This window comes from Choloepus didactylus, chromosome 6, assembly GCF_015220235.1.
Source record: "Choloepus didactylus isolate mChoDid1 chromosome 6, mChoDid1.pri, whole genome shotgun sequence".
NCBI classification, from domain to species: domain Eukaryota; kingdom Metazoa; phylum Chordata; class Mammalia; order Pilosa; family Megalonychidae; genus Choloepus; species Choloepus didactylus.
In genome coordinates, this window is record NC_051312.1 from 110,989,883 (window position 1) to 110,998,596 (window position 8,714).

Genomic DNA, 8,714 nt, shown 5'->3' on the forward strand with positions numbered 1-8,714 from the left:
AATCTAATATTTATCTCTCTGATTAATTTAATTGAAAGAACAGAAGAAACTATGAGCCACAATTCAATAAATTCCCATTCTATGGAGATTGTATTTGTGTTTCATCATTCCAGTTCCCATTTGGCTTATCTACTATTTATCCCTCCTACTATTTATCCAATATACTATTTATCCCTGCTTATTCAGACCTGCAATAATTAAAACAAAACGATTTAGAAGTTCAAAAGCTCCTTTATAAAAATACAACAAATTTTAAAAGAGATGGGCCCTGGAAGCAAAGCAGTCCAAGTATCTAAAGGAGAAAAGAAATGTCCAAGTTGGCCATTTCCCTTAATTTAAATACTTTGAATATTTTAATTCTACATTTTATCCACCACAAATTCCATTTTAATCTGGCCCATGAGGCTGCAAACTCCATCCTGCAAGATGGTTACTCTTTACATATACATATTTTCACCCCAGTTTTTGACAATAGAATCAGTCACAACTAGTGAGAGATAAGAGTCAAAACAGGTTTCTGTCAATGGCTCACCTCTTTCAATAATGGTGAAAACTGTGGATTTGTGTAAGATAACAATTTGAAAGTGTGAGGAACAGGCAAAGAATTTGAAATGCTTGGTTCTGATGAAGATGTGTATGTGGCCTTGGGGAATATCACTCAACGTCTAGATGTCTTCATCCATCAACAGAACAGGTCAACAGATACCTGCTTTCCCATAGTGCTGAGATTTTACTTAAAGGTACAGTGACAATGAAAAATTGTGAAAGACTTGTTGACTTCTTAAAGTCAGAGTCTCATCAGAATGTAAAGGAAAAGTCAGTTTGGGAAAGAAGAGACTATTTGATTACCTTGAATTTTAGAGATTGAGCAGTTGTGATTTATTGCATATTCTGGTTAGCTGAGGATTAGTCACAGAATCTTTTATGTCTCTTCTTTTCATTAAAAATGTCTCTGAAATATATGAATGAACTCCTGTGTTAATGTAGTATAATATGAGACACAGAGATTCTGGAGTTAGGTAGATCAGGGTTCAAATTCCACCTTCACCACATAAAAGGTATTGAACAAATTGTTGAGCCTATATGAGCTTGTATAAATTGAGGATGATAATAACTGTCATGGAAGTCAGATTAAATTAAATTTCAAAATGGATATAGAAGCTCAAAAATAATGCATAGCATATAATAGATAATACATAACCTCAAATATCTTAGATTTGCGTTGCCTAGATGCATAGCCTGAGCTGGGGATTTTCATGTCAATGATTTATTGAGGGGGTGCTCTTAGGTAGAACTTCCAAGAGAAGTAAGAGAAGCAGGAAGAGGAAGAGCTAGATAAAGATGTGTATTCAGCTGATCCCATGGGAAGCTCCAGATGTTAAATAGCATTACAGAATTATCCCACCCTAAGGCAAGGAGGGCCAGTTTTTTGAACCTCTTTGTTAGTCAGTCATTGGCTACAGGCCAATTCTGGAGGGAGTGTGCAATCTCCCAGGGCTTTTTGGGAGAGATGGTTTCCAGACACGGGGCGCAATTCTCAGGAGTAGGGGGGCAGCTATGAGCTGTTAGAAGCCAACACTTATAGCAGCTGGGGTGAGGGACCTGGTATGGTAAAGGGAATCTGAGAGGGACACCAAAAGCGTATTTAGGATGCTTCTTCAGGGCAGAGGCTAAATCTTATCTGTCTTTACACTTCCTATTTATTCATTCATTTATTCATTCAATCATCCATTCAGCAATTATTTACTGTGTGCCACCTCTATGCCAAGCACTAATCTAGGCACATGGGATGCAGCAATGAATGAAATAAATATCGTTTCTTCAGGGAGCTCACATTCCAGTGGGAGAGAGATAACAAGCAAATAGATATGGTAAAGAATTACATGCCAAGTTAGAAAGTGATAAGTACTATAGGAATGAATAACAGGATTGTCTTTTAGTCAATGAAAACATACAGCATCTCAAGACTTTTGTCCTTAACTTCATGTTTCCCTGTGGAGTTTTGTGAATGCGTGTTACATAGAATCATACTGACATAGGCTTTTGGTAGTGGAAGGAACCCTAGAGATTAAGTTCAAGGTTTGGTTGACTGTGTACTGATTTCTGGACAGACTTTAATTCTTGTGTGTGTGTGTGTGTGTGTGTGTGTGTGTGTGTGTGTGTGTGGTGTGATGTGGTTTTCAAACACTTTTGACAGCAATACACAGAAAGACAAACATCAGAGTATATCAAAGTTTAACCCAAACACCACTACCCCTCTCTCCAAGAGGGGGTACCATTTACCTTATAATTTTCCTCTATACCATATTCCAAATTTTTATTTGGCCCTATCTCAAGCATTAGTGTCTGGGTTTGATACAGTTTGAGGGGTATTCATTAAGTAGTGAAGACAGCTTGGTTCAAATCCTGGCTCCACCTCTTACTAGTTGTCTGACTTGAGACAAGTTGCTCAATCTCTCTGTGTCTCACTTCCTCATCTTTAAAATAGGGATTATAGTGATACCTACTATTTAGAGTTGTTGTCTTAAAAGAATTATTTCACATGCTTAGAATAAAGTGACCAAAATAATGTCTGGCATAGAGTAAGCCCTCAGTAAATGCTAACTTATTTTCTTGTTACTATTTTTATTCCCTTTGATTCACATTTTTTTTTTTTTTTACATAGCCAGACAGAGGCTGAGGATCTGCTGAGTGTATTTAGTCACTATAAGATTCTTATATTGGAAGGAAAGATATCTGTATATTCCAGAGATGTGAAAAACAATTTCCCCCACTGCTATGAATCCACTCACTTTATAATCTGGGAGAACATTTTGTGGCCCTACCACCTGTGCTCCCCCCGCCTCAAACCAACACTCCCTTTTCCCCCCTCCATCCTTGGTAATCTCTACTCTACTTTCTGTCTCTGAATTTGCTATTTCTAGTCATCTCTTACAAGTGATATCATGCAATATTTGTCTTTATGTGCCTTCTTTATTTCACTGAGCATGTTTTTGAGGTTATTCCATGTTGTGGCATCTCTCAGGACTTTGTTCTTTGTTATGACTGAATAAGATTCCATTTTGTGTATGTCCCACAGTTTGTTTATCTGTTCATTTGTTGATGAACACTTGCATTTTTCTATCTTTTGGCTACTGTGAATAATGCTGCTATAACCATTGGGGTACATGTATCTGTCTGAGACCCTGTTTTTATTTCTTTCACTTTCATATACCTAGGAGTGGAGTTACCAGGTCATATGGTAATTCTACATTTAACTTCTTGAGGAACTGCCATATTGCTTTCCATAGGAGCTGCACATTCCCATTTAATTGCTATTTTGACTATATGTTTGATATGATCTAATTTCTTTATTTTTCCTTTTTTTCCCCTCCAACATTGGAGTATTGACCCTTTTCAGTTAATTTAGCTTTCTGGCAATTTGAATTTAGTCACTGATTCATTAATTCTGTAAACAGCAATTGAGTGTCTACTTTGTGCCCAATACTGATGAAGTATGGAAATGATAAGACACAAGTCTCTGCCCCCAGGAGCTTATAATATTTAGGAAAGATAAACTAGGCATACTAACAGCTTCCTACCATACGGAAGAAAGCACAAGGACCAGGAGACCTACATATGAAGCTCTGTGGAGGAGTGAGAGCCTTGTAGCCAGAAGGGTTCAAAGAAGCCTTGTGGAGGAGGTGGCTTTCCAGCTGGGGCATGAAGGCTGGCTGCCATGTGACACTTGGATATGTAGGCCAGGGGCGTTCCCAGGGAAGAAACTATCAATCAGATACAGAGGCTGCAAAAGGCTAAATGTATTTGCAGAATAATGAGTGGCTCTGGTTGCATCTGACTCCTGGGGTGATACAGTGGATTAAAAAGATAAATTTATGACTCATTAGAGAAGGATTTGAAGGTGTTCTAGTCAAGGATCCTTTTGTAAGAAGAAATAGAAACCCACTTGAAATCACTCACATAAAAGGATTTAGAAAAATGAAATAGAGAAATCACATAGAATTCAAGAAGGAAAGTACAGCTGGGCGCCACTGAAACTTGTTGTAGGAAATTAGGAAGTTTCAAGGGCCCCCTTTCCATCTCCCAGGAGCTGTGTCTTTTCTCTACTTCTCATTATTTGTCTACTTCACTCTTCTCTTTTTCTTACTGGCTTCCTCTATTTACTTATTTTTCTCATGGCACAGCCCAACACAAGCAAAGACAATCATCTCCACGTCTTGTGGTACTCATTTTTGAGGGAGGGAATCTTACTGGCTCTCTTTGGGCAACATGTCCACCCTAGACCAGTCCCCTGGGACCAAGAAGGGGACATCGCCAGGTTGCTGCTGACTCAGCAAAGTGTGCACCAGAGGCCTTTGAAAGGGAATCCTGGCAGGGCGGGCAGGCTGGGGACAGGCAGTGCAGATTGCCTGCTGGGTCCATTCATCCTTCAGGAGATCGTGGGGAGCCCTGGAAACTTTCTGAGTAGAAAGTTCCAGTTATTATTTTTTTTCTCCGCAGTTGCTTTGTTTCTCAGTTTCATGAATGCTGCAGTATTGTTACTCTCTAAAATTGTGTGAATTATGCAAACTTGAACATCTGAAAACAATGAGTAGATGGCATTAGGCTCTCTCAGAGCCTTGATTGCATTAGACACTGCTTCTCTGGGAGTTTATACTACAGTCCCTTGCTGTGCTCTCTATATTCTATTGGTAATTTGGCTAAGAGTCTCTCTCCTCTGTGGGTTCCTAAAAGGCAGGGGTATCTTCCTTATGTTGATATTTCTGGTGTCAAACATAGTGCTGGCATATAGTAGAAGCTCAATAAATGTTTGTTTCTAATTTTCTAGAACATTCATGTCTCCAAATTTATTTATACTATGTGTTGAATACATGAGTCTGTAAATGTATTAAAAACAAGGTGCTGGCACCCACACAGTGATAAATTGGAAACTTGTCAAATAACTACTCTTTTCTTGGTCTCTTTTCCTAAGAAAACAATAAGAAAATAATGGAACAAGCTCTGGGAAACTTCAGACTTTGGAATCAGTAGACCTGGGTTTGAATCCAATTTGCAATTTACTTCTTATGTGACCTGGGGTAAGTTACTTACTTAAAAAGTCTGATCTTCTGTTTTCTCATCTATAAAGTGAGAATAATATGGATTGTTATTTATATTTATACGTAAGTTTGTGTATTAAGTGTGATAATCCATCTATGTAAAGCTCAAAGCACAATGTCTGATAGAAGTACCGATAATTATGCCTATTATCATATCAGTCTCAAGACTCCTTACCGTGAAAAAACAATGATACAATTATCTTGATAAAATAGGATTCTGAGAAAAAGAGGTGGGAGTGTGCTGGAGACAGGCATTATAACATCAAAATAAGTGTCAGAAAGATCTGGTTTGAGTCTGGAGTCATGTCTTGAGCAAGCTCTTTAATCTTTTTAGGCCACAATTTTCTCCTCTCTAAAAGAGGGATAGTAATGACATCTGCCTCTGTAAGATTTAGAGAGAATTAAATGAAAGGATGCATGTAAAGTATTTAGTGTGCCTGATACAGATTAAATTCTCAATAAATTCAGCTATTATTATAAGTAGTAAATTCTCTCTATCTGTCACATACATCTCCCAGCCCACCCCCAAATCTACCAAACAAATATGGTTCCACCATCAATAGTAAACATCACATGGAAAGGAGTAAATATATGAGTGTGTATGTGTGTGTGTGTCTGTGTAGTGTTTGTGTATGCATGTAGGAGAGAAACACTTATGACTAGCTCAAGATTCTAAATCACTGTTCCGAAGACCCTGGGTAAAGGCAGTGAAAAATCAAAGCAGCTAAATCCCCTTGAATGCTAAGCCAAGTGTTTACCTCCACAGCAAACAAAGCCTCTGAAAGAGAATCGGCAGAACAAAAACAGACTTGGAAAGTAACTTCGAGAGAGAGATTGAAGGGAATTGTAAAGAACCTGTCCTAGTGCTGGTGAAACTACAGAAAAGCTGGTGGAAATTAACCATTTCTGTCACAGGCAGAACACCAGATGCTACTTGCCTTCCCAGGAGAAAGAACCGCAAGCAACGGTTTCCCACTCCGCAGTGGGGCTGCTGAGCTCAGCCTGCGCTCACTTGTGCTCTCTAACGAAATGCAATTCAACAACCAGGTCCCAGCATGCTTAACCTTTGGACCACGGATGCCAACGTTTCTCTGGAGAAAGAGCCAGTTGTGCTTGTCTTGGTGACTGTGATGCAATCACTGAAGGGAAAAACAGGCTTATACCCACTATGATTTTGCAATGGCTTCAACAAAGGGCTTAAAAGATTTCAGATGCATTTGGAAATTAAACTCTGTGGGCCCTCCTGAGCCAGCATCTCTTTCTGAATACCAGAGGGACTGACAATGATAAAACCCAGACCCAACTGCTGATGCAGGCTTGATGGTATTTGGGTTGTCTAGTCATGACAAGGCATAAACAAATCTCTTTGCCACTGTTTGCATGTGGAAAAAATGGCATCTCATCCAGCTGCTCTCTACCAGCTCCATTGGCAGGCTGTCCCAGTGTCCTCCACCCCCACTCCCCAAGTGGATCTTTGGGAAACTGACCTTGAACACAGATCATAGAATTTTTAAAAGGGGCAAATGCTCTCATTCCCTCTCTTGTTATGTAGCCTGACAGTAGGGATTCACAACAGCTCCCCAAGGGGTCAGGTCCTGTTGACATCAATGAACAGAGGCAGTTCTCAGAGGTGGTGTCTGACTTAGAAGAAAATGACAAATGAGACCTTTCTACAAGGACAGGAAGTTTAAAAAAATGTCTGATTCTTAACATAGCAATTATTTCTGTGTGTACTCTGTAGAATATAAGGCAGGAACTGGATTTCTGTAACCTGGACAAGTGGAAATAAGGGGCTGAGTGTGTGTGTGTGCAGCAGTGGGGGAAGGAGAAGGGTGCCCAGAGTGGAGTGGTGGTAGAATTTTGTGACCATTTGGAAGGCCATGGAGACTCATACCTGGAGGACTCTGGCCTCTACTTTCATTTGTCTTGCTCCAAATTCCAGAGCTCTCTGCATAACCCAAAATGCCTGGAACTTTTACCCCAATGAGTCTAATCAGGCAGAGTAAGGAAGTACAGCTCAATCAATATTTGTTGAATTGAAAGGTCATGTTTCTATACTCATGCTTTTGTCTCTGTGATTTTATAATATGACACAGTCTCATTGTAACATGATACAATGACTAACAGATAAAATCCTACACTGCTGTGACCCCTCTTCTCCAATACAACACTGCACATGGACAAAGCCTCCGATAAAGGAGGGTTCAGGCCGTTTCCCAACACCACCTGTGTGGGGCCCTCCTCCATATCCTCTGGGTGGAGAAGCAAGTGGAGTCATGGTTGCATTCCACCAAGAATTTAGGTGGTCAGACTCTAGCAGACCCCCAAAGAACCAGAAGATGCTAGCAAATTATCCTGCAAAGTGATAGATTGCCTTTACTCTTGCTTTCTTGTCTCCAATAAAAATTTACTTATCTGCTTTCTCTATAAATGTGAATTTGGCTCAGTTAGAATATTACCTCAGAGCATGAAAATGGATTGTGTGATGTGAGTGAAAAAGAGAGACTAGAGGGGGTAAAAAGGAATAGAGTGAGGAGGAGGAGGAGGAGGAGAGAGGTAAGAACAGCACGTAAATGAAAGAAGAAAGCAAACTGTCTTAAGAAGGTCAGAGGTACAGTTGGAGCCAGCTATTTGCAAACCAGGAACCAGATACTAGCCATGTAAAAATGGGAAGAGAATTGTGTGGGTGCATGCATGTGTGTTGTGTAGGTGAGTGCGTGCATGCATGCAGGGATGGACACAATCACAGGAATCAGATAGCCCCAGCACATTCCATCACCCACCGTGGAAACTCCAGCCATCTTAGAATCCTCTCCTTTCCTTGACCCCAGCATCGTGTAAATCATCACGTTGTGTGATTCCCTGTCTTAGCCTGGGTTCTGCCAAAAACAAAGCCTGAGAAAATGCTTGTGAGCAGTGGCCTATTTGAGATTGGTGAGTGAGAGGGATTGGGGAATGAAGCGGGAAGGAACAGGTGCCAATTCAAAGTTGTATAACTCAGTTGACCACTTACACGAGTGTTTAATCCTGCAGGATTTTTCAAGGAGCCTTATGAAATGCATCTCAGAACTGCCCTCAGGGGCTCCTGTCCATCATCATCCAAGCGTGCCCTATGAGCCTTAGAACCCTCACTCTTCCGGGCTGTGAGGGCAGAGTGGGCAGCATCAGAGAAGACTCTGGTCAAGAAGCACAGGGTGCATGGCCTGGGGCTAGGGGAACACACTGGCAGTTAGCATCTACCTGAAGCTAGTTGAAGCCTGTGCAGAAACAACACCTGCAGCAGTGGCTGGAGTAAGAGGTGAGGCAGACAGTATTTGATGTAGTGCACAAGAGATAACTTTTTCCCACTGTCACTGCCCTAGTTTCAGCTCCTGCCATCTCTTGCTTGAATAGTCACAGTGGCCTCCTAACTGGGCTCCCTGTCTGCAACTCTCTTTCCCCTTCAATTCACCATTCAGATACTGCGAGAATCATCTTTCTAAAACTCAGATCTGATAAGATCACTCCCTTCCTTAAAAACCTTCTCTTCCCTCACTCCTTTCTTCTTTGTACATTTTGTACCTTTGTACATTTCTTGGCTCTACCCTGAATTTTTTGCATGGCACAAGAAGTAGT

At 40.6% G+C, this 8,714-nt stretch overlaps 1 long non-coding RNA gene across 1 annotated transcript in view; it reads left to right on the forward strand.

The window, feature by feature from the left end:
• Nucleotides 1-7,427, forward strand: part of LOC119538293 — a 50,668-nt gene extending 43,241 nt beyond the window's left edge. The window contains exons 2-3 of the long non-coding RNA XR_005217537.1: nucleotides 4,973-5,078; nucleotides 5,866-7,427. This is a non-coding gene — a long non-coding RNA (uncharacterized LOC119538293). The remainder of the gene's footprint in view (nucleotides 1-4,972; nucleotides 5,079-5,865) is intronic.
• Nucleotides 7,428-8,714: the final 1,287 nt, after the last annotated feature.